General features: G+C 38.0%; 1 long non-coding RNA gene across 1 annotated transcript; it reads right to left on the minus strand.

The window, feature by feature from the left end:
- Positions 1-1,551: 1,551 nt before the first annotated feature.
- LOC120440460 lies at positions 1,552-3,382 on the minus strand. Its single transcript, XR_005613268.1, has 4 exons — positions 3,094-3,382; positions 2,206-2,254; positions 1,975-2,037; positions 1,552-1,584 (listed from the first exon to the last, which is right to left on the minus strand). It is a non-coding gene; the product is annotated as an uncharacterized LOC120440460 (long non-coding RNA).
- Positions 3,383-9,892: the final 6,510 nt, after the last annotated feature.

The raw sequence follows: 9,892 nt of genomic DNA on the forward strand, positions 1-9,892 counted from the left end.
GGAGAACCACAGGGGATTAAGTGTCTACTGTCTTATCTTTAATCCCTTTCTTTCCTTCATTACTTTTTACCCCACATTTTCATTGTTTCTCAAGTTACGGTATCACTTCCCGTGAGGTCTATAAAATGTAACATAAGTTAAAAGGGGAAAACAATCCAATTTATTTGATCTAGAAGTTTCTTTTTCCTTTTCTTTTTTTTTTCCTAAGCTTCACAATGAGGGGAACTAAAGGTTAGAAAACCCACTATAAACAGCAATCTGGCATCTGAAACCCACCTGAAATACACAAGTACATGTTCTTACCTTGACGAGTAAAAAGATTTGAGACTTGTGGTAGTATTGACAATTTCAATGCAACCGCTCTGATGTGAAAGTTAACAATATTATATTCAAAATGAAGCTGATTGAAAATTGATTTCTTATATCAAAAGAAAATTGGAGAAGTATCACCTAAGGGGCAGTTGCTGGAGCACTGACCACTTTGCATTACACAATAATTTTCACCATTTTGGTCCAGACAGGAATTTGTATTGCACATTATACCTTTCTGCAGCTGTTTCTTAGATTTATGATGTAGTGCAATTTGCACTACACTGTAAAATCTAATTAGTTCCCAGAACTCAAAAAAATTATGGAAACTCGTTGCCTCAAAAAAATTGAGTAAAGCTTAGCTAAAAATGACTAAGTTAGGACAACGTATTTATTTTGAGTACTCTGTACAAGCTCATCCAGAACTCAAAAAATTGGATCAAGTTTACGTAAGATGACCAAGTTAGGACAACTTACTCATTTTGAGTACACTGTACTCAAAATGTACACAGCCGTGTTAGTTCCCAGAACTCAAAAAATTATGGAAACTCGTTGCCTCAAAAAAAACTAAGTAAAGCTTACTTAGGATGACTGTTAGGACAACTTATACATTGCAAGTCTGCAGTATTAAGAATAACTTGATATTTCTGACTTTCTGACAATACTAATTGTTTACCTACTGACAAACATTTCAAGTTCAACTAAATGAAAAAACAATTTGTGGTACCATGAATATCATTAAAAATAATTAACAACACTTTTGTAATGATGTTAAAATGAGCACAACTTTTATTTTCAAACACAACAAAGTACAACAGCCAACATACTGGACACTGTTCTGCTGAATAAAAATGATATTGCCATCACTGTTATAATCTTACAACGAAACAAAGTCTTAGATGTAATTATTCTGAAAATAAGTTTAGGCCTACCACAAGTTTGTTTTGTACTTACATTACTTATATAATCAACATAAAATATTTATTGTTCTGTCACAAGTGCAGTCTCTAATTTAAACACATTTGTTTTTCATTCCAACACAGGAGCTGGAATGTTGTAATATTTTAAGGATGGCTTGTTTCCAGTCCAGTCATTACTGCCTGAATGACTGTCATGGATCGAGATGATCCAAATGTGGTGCAGAAGAAAGTCTTTAACTTCCCTTAAGTACAGTTGCAGTGGATGTGGGTTGGAGATGCAATGAGCTTGAACCTGCAGGTGACCACCTTCACTGACCACACCATCTGTGACGGAGGACTCATCTCTCCTGGTGTCCTGCAAGCAAACAATCATATTTTTTGGAACATGAACTTAATTGCTTTCTTAAAACATTTTTCTGCATTTGGTATAAAACAGACTCCAATTTAGACAATCTCAGGCTCCCTCCCCCCGGAGGAGGGTGACATTCAATGTCCCAATTGTCAGTCTGGATAGCTGTGACCAACACACAATATTGTCATGAAAGAATAACTTTAAAAAGTGCTATGCAAACATGGGCAATAACTTTCATTCTAATGATGTGCAAAATGATTTGGGCACAAAACAAATTTTGCTGTTAGAAAACTTGCAGACTTCACTATATACAGTGTAGACCCTCTAAACTAAGTTTGGGGGATGTGATCTTTCAAGAAATGCAGACCAAACTGTTGTTGTTTGTTTACTTACACAGCATGTCTTGTAGAATTAACTGGAGTCGAAGCAACAGCATCGTGCAGTCACATCTCAAGTCTAATAACAGAAGACAGGAAAAGATCAGTAAAGAAACAACTTCCCCAAACCAAAGCACAAATAAAACAATAAGTAAAACAGGCTGATCTAAAGTATGATTAAAGTTCAGCCTGATTAATATAAATGTCACTGACAGTTGCTAATATATTGGAAAACCAAAACACTTACCACTGAGTTGATGTCTTTCTGTCCAACAACAGGAGTGCTGGTCCCGAGCCTCAAAGACAGTAAGAAGCAAGCAGAGGGAGAAAAAACAGAACATTTTTCAGAAACTGATTTGATCCTTAATGGCTGTGCAATCATTGTAACATAGAGTTCGCTTATGTTGTTAAATAAAGGCTAGATTTGACATTAGTAGATGCCACAGATGTTCTAAAGCTGCCACAAAGCATGAAAAAATAGACGTCTCTGAAAACGTCGGAGCATTTTTGCAAATATGTCATGTCTTGATAAATCGAGCAGATATTTGAACTTTACACAGCTACATTCTCGCCTGAAAATATCTTAAAAGTTTATTTTGTGACCCAGAAAAAGTAATACGTTTTTCAGCGGTGCTCCTCCGCCATTGCCGCGCTTACAAGTGCGCACAGGCTCCGACAACCGTGGCCGACAAATGCGATCCTCTTTTTCACCAGACTACCCTTTCTGGGTCACAAAATAACCTTTTAAGATATTTTCAGGCGAGAATGTAGCTGAGTAATGCTCAAATATCTACTTAATTTATCAAAATATCACATATTTGCAAAAGTGCTTCCACGTTTTCGGAGAGCTCCGTTATTCACCCCCCACACCCACCCCACCCCTAACGGCTGCACCTCCCAAAGAATTTTGTCTGGGCTCTTATCTCACTTATTTATTTCAAACAATCAACAAAAAAATTCACCGACATAGTTTTATGTAAGGTTTTTAAGGCTGTAGTGTTAATTTTTAAGTAACATGAGCCCAGCGGCAGCAGCAACGCTAGGCTAACACTAACTAGCTAGCAAGATTATAAACCTGGTGCTAAACTAAGAGAAGCCACAAAATCAGTTTGAATACGAGTAAACATTTACTCACCAAGTCAGTAAAGATCCACAGCAATGACAACAATAATATCTCCAGGTTTGCTCAATATATTCCATAACAAATGCTGGCGCCATGAACATGCGGACTGATCCGGGAGGGAGGAGGACGGTAGTCACGTGGCATTTTCAAAACACATCTTTCATCCTTCCGCCCTGAGAAGCAAAACTTCCAGCTTACTTAGTTTTTCTAAGTTAGGACAACTCAAATTAATCGAGTTTATCAGCATTTTTGCATAAAAAGTACTGGTAACTTATTTAAATTGAGTTCTAATAACAAATTGATAAAAACTGAGTTCAGCCTATTTAATATTTTTAATTAAACACAATATTACATTTTACAGTGTACTCTCTTGCACAGTCTCAGCCTTACTGTTTTTAACTCTCCTTCACCCTAACCTTATCTATCGTTAGCATAAATGTATTTTATTTTTTTGTTTAAGTATTCTCCTTACCAATTTTCTTGCCTTCATATTTCACCCCAGAATAGACTTGTGACTTGCCCAGGGTGTTCAGGTTTGCACTGTTACAGCTGGGACAGGCTCCAGCACCCCCATGACACTAAAATGGATAAGAAGTGAAGACAATGTGGACAGATGGATGTAAGGGTGGAATTTATTTTCCCTTACAATGAACTGTGATCAACTTTAGTGATCTCAGCAACTTTTTCAATCTAGCAAAAATAAAAGTGACAATTCTAGTTTATCCAATAATTTGGATTTTAGCCAAACAGGTTTGAAACTTTCCCATCAGCCACAGCTAATAGTGTACTAACAGACAAAGCCAACATGGTGAAGATATGTAAATTATTTAACCTCTGAACATAAGTATATTAATATCAACAGTGCCAGCAGAGCATTTAGCTCAAACCGTTGCTGTATAGATTCACAAAACTAGTTAGGTGGATACTGATTTACATAGTGCAAGTGGACACATGGCATGTTTGTGTGTGCTTTTTTCTAAGACAGGAAGTATGATATACACTTTGTGTCCACTACAGAAAGAATCAGCCAGAGTACTAGCTCATGCAGTGCATGCCTGTGCACTAGCTTCCCTGCGATCTTCTGCAACCTATAATTGACTTTTACATGCATCTACACACAAGGAGAAGGGTAATTCTAGCTTGAGTCTTCTTTTGCTCTACACTTGAGTTCACTGTTCTTTATTTCAAATAATTTAATAGCGGTACAAAAAAGGACAAAGAAAAAGAAAAAGCTAGAGTGGCTGAGGTGCTTTTATTCTTCAGTCAGTTTGAGGTACAAGTACGACTAAATACAGGAAATGAACTTAAATTATCTTATGGACCAAAAGAAAACATCCAACCTGGCCAGGTTAATGGGTTATTCTGCTTGACTTCTTTCCCACAATGTGCATTTCCTGTACGGCTTTCAAAAACCTCTGCTCCTGTTGTTTTTTTAGTCACACCTGCAGGTTGGACTGAGTTTGTCATCCACTTTATACCTCTGTTTGTGCAAAAACATGCATTAAATGACACCACAAGCATCATTCAGTCATCTAAATTAATTAAAAAGAAGGCAGAAACTGCAGTTAGAAGAAAAACCACTGATTTTATGAACTCTTGCACTGCCAATTATGCCCTGTTGATATGTTTGCATGACTTAAAAGGTAAGGTAATTAAACTACTGCCAGCTGCTAACTGTCAGCAGCCTCTGTAAACTAAGAAAACATTGTGATTGTGCAAAAAAAAAAGCTTCAATTTTTAAAAACTCTGTAGAATGTTTTGATCTTACAAAACTTCACCTTTCTTTTTTTTTCCCCCCAATCTCGTGTTCTACCCATGTCTTGTATAATTTGTGGTTTTTAGGTGTGTGGATATGAGCTGAAGTCAGTGGTTAGATGGGTATTTTACATGGACTCTACCTTCTGCTTAACAACATGTTCAACGACTGCTTAAGAACTGTTGATGATAACAGGGTTGAAAATATGCACACCGGTGTGAATCTTTCATCTGCGATATGTCAGGTAACACTCTTTCATTGAAACAGACCCAGCAAAAACAGCAGGAGGGTGTGGAATAGCATTTCAAGTACACTTGGTTTACTTTTTCCTGTGATGTGGTTTACCTCAGTATTGTTGTGTCTTCTGAGATAATTTATCACTTATTTTTTTCTAGTTTCTTCATGTCCTTTATGCTCTAGTTTCTGTTATTGTAAATGCTTTTGCTAGTAAATTTGTGAGTAGTTTTAATACATTAAATAATCTATATAATATGTATTATATTAACATCTACTGACCAAAAAAGCCATTTGAACTTGTCTGTGATGGGGAAAAATATTAAAAAGATTAAGCAAAAATGTCAAATTATTTTAAAAGCTTAAATACTTTATTTTTTGGAAAGACACTATAAAAATGTTTTGTTAAAAACAACATGGCCAATGGCAGAGACATGCACAAATACCCAGAATACCCCTAGATCCTCCAGTTGCAAGTCAAAAATCAGTATTTCCCAACCAGTTGGCTGGTGGTTCCTGAAGTTTGCCAGCTGATGCTGGGTGAAGAGGAGACTGCACTTAGATGTCCTTGTCATTGCTTTGGTTGCAAGCAGCCTGTAGTTTGCATGAAAGACATCAGCTGGTCTACAAACACTCACCATTTCACTCTCTGAGATGTAGAAAAGTTGGAATAAAAGTGGCAAACAATGGCAACGGTGAACATTCCCCTTCAAAGTAAAGGCGGTGCCTTGCCACTGCAATCAGCATATTTCAAAAGGTAAAACTTTTATTTTGAAGGTGAATGCAAATCAGAACATTTCAGGTTTGCGTCACACTTTTGACAGTTTGACTACCACTCGGCAATTAGTCTGTGTCTATAAACAAGTCAAACTACAGGTGACCGTGGCAACCTGCTAGCAACCACAGTAATCACAAGGAGGTTTTTGGTCCAGCAACGTATACCTCTTTGAGACCAATGCTAGCGACTGCTGGTAAACTCCACAAACAACTTCCCAATCGAACACGGCACACACACTTCTCCTTAGGTTGTACGAAAGGCACACTGACCAGTCTATGCCTGTTTGACTGGGGGCTTTAGCAATCGATTTCACAACGACTGCCAGCAACCACCACTCGTAACAGGTTGGTGAGTATTCATTTTCTCTTCATTACCAGTGGTTGCAAAATGACTCTGCCAAATGAGTGTCTAGGCCTGTCTGACTGAGGCTTAAAGCTAGATAAACATCTACACCTACGAGATACCACCAACAACCTTACAACAACATATAACACACATCAAAACTGGCAACAGCCACAACATTTTTATTTATTTTGAGTTGCATCGCTGACCATCCAAAAAAACACCATTCCAGGATTCACTCTCCCTTTTCTTCAGTTTTACTTTCCACTGATATCTGACTGCTTAGCTGCCAAATGTTCCATCATGATATCCAACCATTCGATCTGTTGGTACTCATCAATGCATCTTTAATCAAACTATATATTTTTTCAAACTAAGTACCTTGAGATCATTAAAATGACAGAGACTAAACTTGTTCTCATTAAGCTAAAAAAAGATAATTAAGTTTATTAAGATGTATCTATTAGTGCATATGTCAAAGTTCAAGAAATTAGATCATTTGTTAGTCAAAAGCTGGATGAGTTCATAGCTGTCTAATATGTCTAAGAATTTGGGATGGACACTTTTTCTTCTGTGAATTCATCGCAGCTGAGTCACCCTCACAGAACCATTAATCTTACACACAGAGACCTGATGAAAGCTTGAGTACGCACACCTTAGGAGTGTGTGTGTGTGTGTGTGTGTGTGTGTGTGTGTGTGTGTGTGTGTGTGTGTGTGTGTGTGTGTGTGTGTGTGTGTGTGTGTGTGTGTGTGTGTGTTGACGGCTGCAGGAAGAACACCTGTGTGGATTCTGCTTGTTGCACATACGTACCAGCACACACACTTTATTTTTAAGGGAATACGTTATCACTGTTACGTTTAAAGCTTATAGTTTGTCAGTACAGTACATGTAGAGGTACATTTAGAGGCACACAGGCTTAAAAGTACTTTGCTAAAGAAGTAGTGTTTGAAGAAGGTCAAATTTAATTTACTTTCAGTGTTCTGCCCATGAGTTCAAAATTTTGTCTCAAAATAAGATATTATACTCCTGAAGCAGATAATATTGAATTTTCTTGTTATTTTAGTGGCGATATAAAAACATTTATCCTTCCAGCAGAAACAACAGTATGTGTAACAGAGTAAGACAAATGCCTCAGTGGAGCTTTTTTCCCACTACTTGGAAGAGAAAGGCGAGAAACATTAGAGGGAGTTTTGACAAGATTTACCACATTTTTTCCCCTGTTTTCTATGATTGTTCCTGCATGGATCCAGCAGTGGAGATCTAACCAGTCAATGGAAAACCCCACAGAGGATAGACGGAGAAAGAAGAAACAGGATTGAGGCATGGCAATGCACACATAAACACACACACACACAGGCCTTCACACATCAGTCAGACAGCCCTCTAGTCAGGAGAACCCCTGGCTCACCTTCACACAGATTCACAGATCACACGCACACACACGCACACACACAGAAGTTGTGCTGACATGAATCTGTGCAGTCACTTTGAGTCACATAAACATGCCTCCCCCCCCTGCAAACACACACACACACACTTCAAAGGAAGATTGTAACCCGACAGACCAGCAAAGCACTAAGAACCCATATAGTTTTTTCCCCCTCTATTTTATCTTCTCCGAAACCCACCTGTTTCTTGAAAACCTTTAAGTCATACATGCCTCTCTTTCTTTCCTAGTTTTTAGGATGTTTCTCTCTTGCTGTGTCTGACATAAAGTTTCAGTCAGTATCCATATGCTGGTACTCAGGTACCGTTTGTGTGATGTTCTTTTCCTCTTAGCCTACACTGTACACCCCTATCAGAGGATTATACACACACTGAACCGTGTCCTAACTAGACACAATGTAACCGTGCTCCAGCCTGTACAACTGGGCAGATATGAACGAAAGCACTCTGTAATCTTATCTGAAACATGTTGCCAAGCTGATGAGCCAGTATGCTGGCACCATCCTATGCATGACAGTATCTCCTTGATGTGAAATGCAGCTGGACACATAAAAGAATTTCAGGCAAATAAGAAAGAGCTGGTCTCTTCCCAGTTTCACACCAGCCAGATGTTTCAGGGTACAGGCAGTCTTCCATCAGTACTGTACAGAGTTAGGCTTTGTTAGGCCGTTTTAACCTTGACCCCAGTACACAGGGGTCCTATGGATGTCACAACAGGGGGTTATTCAGTGCTCAGATAACTATAGAGCCTGTTCAAGCACTTAGCCTGCACGAAGTAGATTAAAGGTTACCACACATTACGTGGGGGGCAAATCCCTTAATCACACGTGGGCCTCAGGTAATTCTAGTCCCGTGTGAAGAGTACTTAAGGTGTGCTAAAGTAATTCTAAAGATTGACATGTTTCTCGGTTATGCTAACTAGCTTACTCCAGTTTCACTCTGCTTTCAGAGCCTTAATTAAATTTTGTTTGAATTATTAAACTCTAACAAACAGATGCACAGAGTGATAAAACATGCTTACCTCAAGGACCATTTACAAGATTTTCCCTAGCTTTTGATCTTCATGCACAGCTTTTATCCAAAGATAGAATTGGATTATTTTTTTTGGACTATCCTAAGCACCTTTGCCTTTAATTCATTTTGCTATACCCACAAAAGCTTGCAGTGCACTTTAAGTCGTATATCTGTAAAATGTTATTATAGCTAGCTACGTTGCTAATTATTGGTAGCTCCATGAGATGTTTGAAGAAGGGGCGAAGCTAAGTTGTTCTCACCGGGAACGCTGTTTTTGCCCCCACAGAGGTTTAAGCCTTTACATAATGTTTCATATAACCACACAATAATATATAGAGTCTGTACAAAAGGAGCCAGATTTTGGTAATACAATCTTCAGTAGAGGAGACTTTGGGGAAAAAACAGTAAATGAAGAATACATTTGCTGACATGCAATCTCAAGAGCACTCACTCTCATCTGACGATGAAACACATTTTTAATTTATCTGTATTTATAGTAAACAAGGAACGGGAAGTCTTGCCCCAGATTTCTAGTTATCTGTTATTTGCATATCTGCTGCAAAGTTTTTCAGTTGTAGAAACATTTCATCACTCATCCAAGTGACTTCTTCACTCTCAGCCAACTGCAGGTTTCTCCAACCTTATAAACACTGCAGTTGCGCAATGACTGAAACTAGCACCAAGTTGCAAGCTCAGTTTCATGATCGTTAATATGCAAATTAGCATGACCATTGACCAAATAATCAGTGACTATGAGTACTGTTCACAGTGTTGAGACAGCGATGATGAAAGAGTTCAGCAATGGTCATTCCCTTTTCACATATAAAGCCTCCCTGAGTTCCTGCTCAAACCAGCAGAGACATAATATTTCCCCACTGAAAACACTCCATTAAGACAAATGCAATCAACTTTCTGTGATTAAGAACTGATGATTTCCCAGACTGGGCCTTTTATAGTAAAAAAGGGGAACTTTAAGATTATAAATTTTGAACAGCTGCTAACTGGACTTTGAAGTGAGCAGCTAGTAAATAATCCTTTGAATTATAGTGTTTGGTCAATATCAATACTGAACTCAACACACCACGTTAAACGAAACCTGGGAAATATTCTGTGCAAAATGCTTTAAACACTACAAAACAAACATCATGCTTTCTCCTTCATCATACTCATCTTTCTCATGTTAGCTTTACCTTTTTAGTAATACAGATACTGAACACTGTGATTCATAAATGATTAAGGC

The sequence above is a fragment of the Oreochromis aureus genome, linkage group 6, assembly GCF_013358895.1.
Source record: "Oreochromis aureus strain Israel breed Guangdong linkage group 6, ZZ_aureus, whole genome shotgun sequence".
Taxonomy (NCBI): Eukaryota; Metazoa; Chordata; class Actinopteri; order Cichliformes; family Cichlidae; genus Oreochromis; species Oreochromis aureus.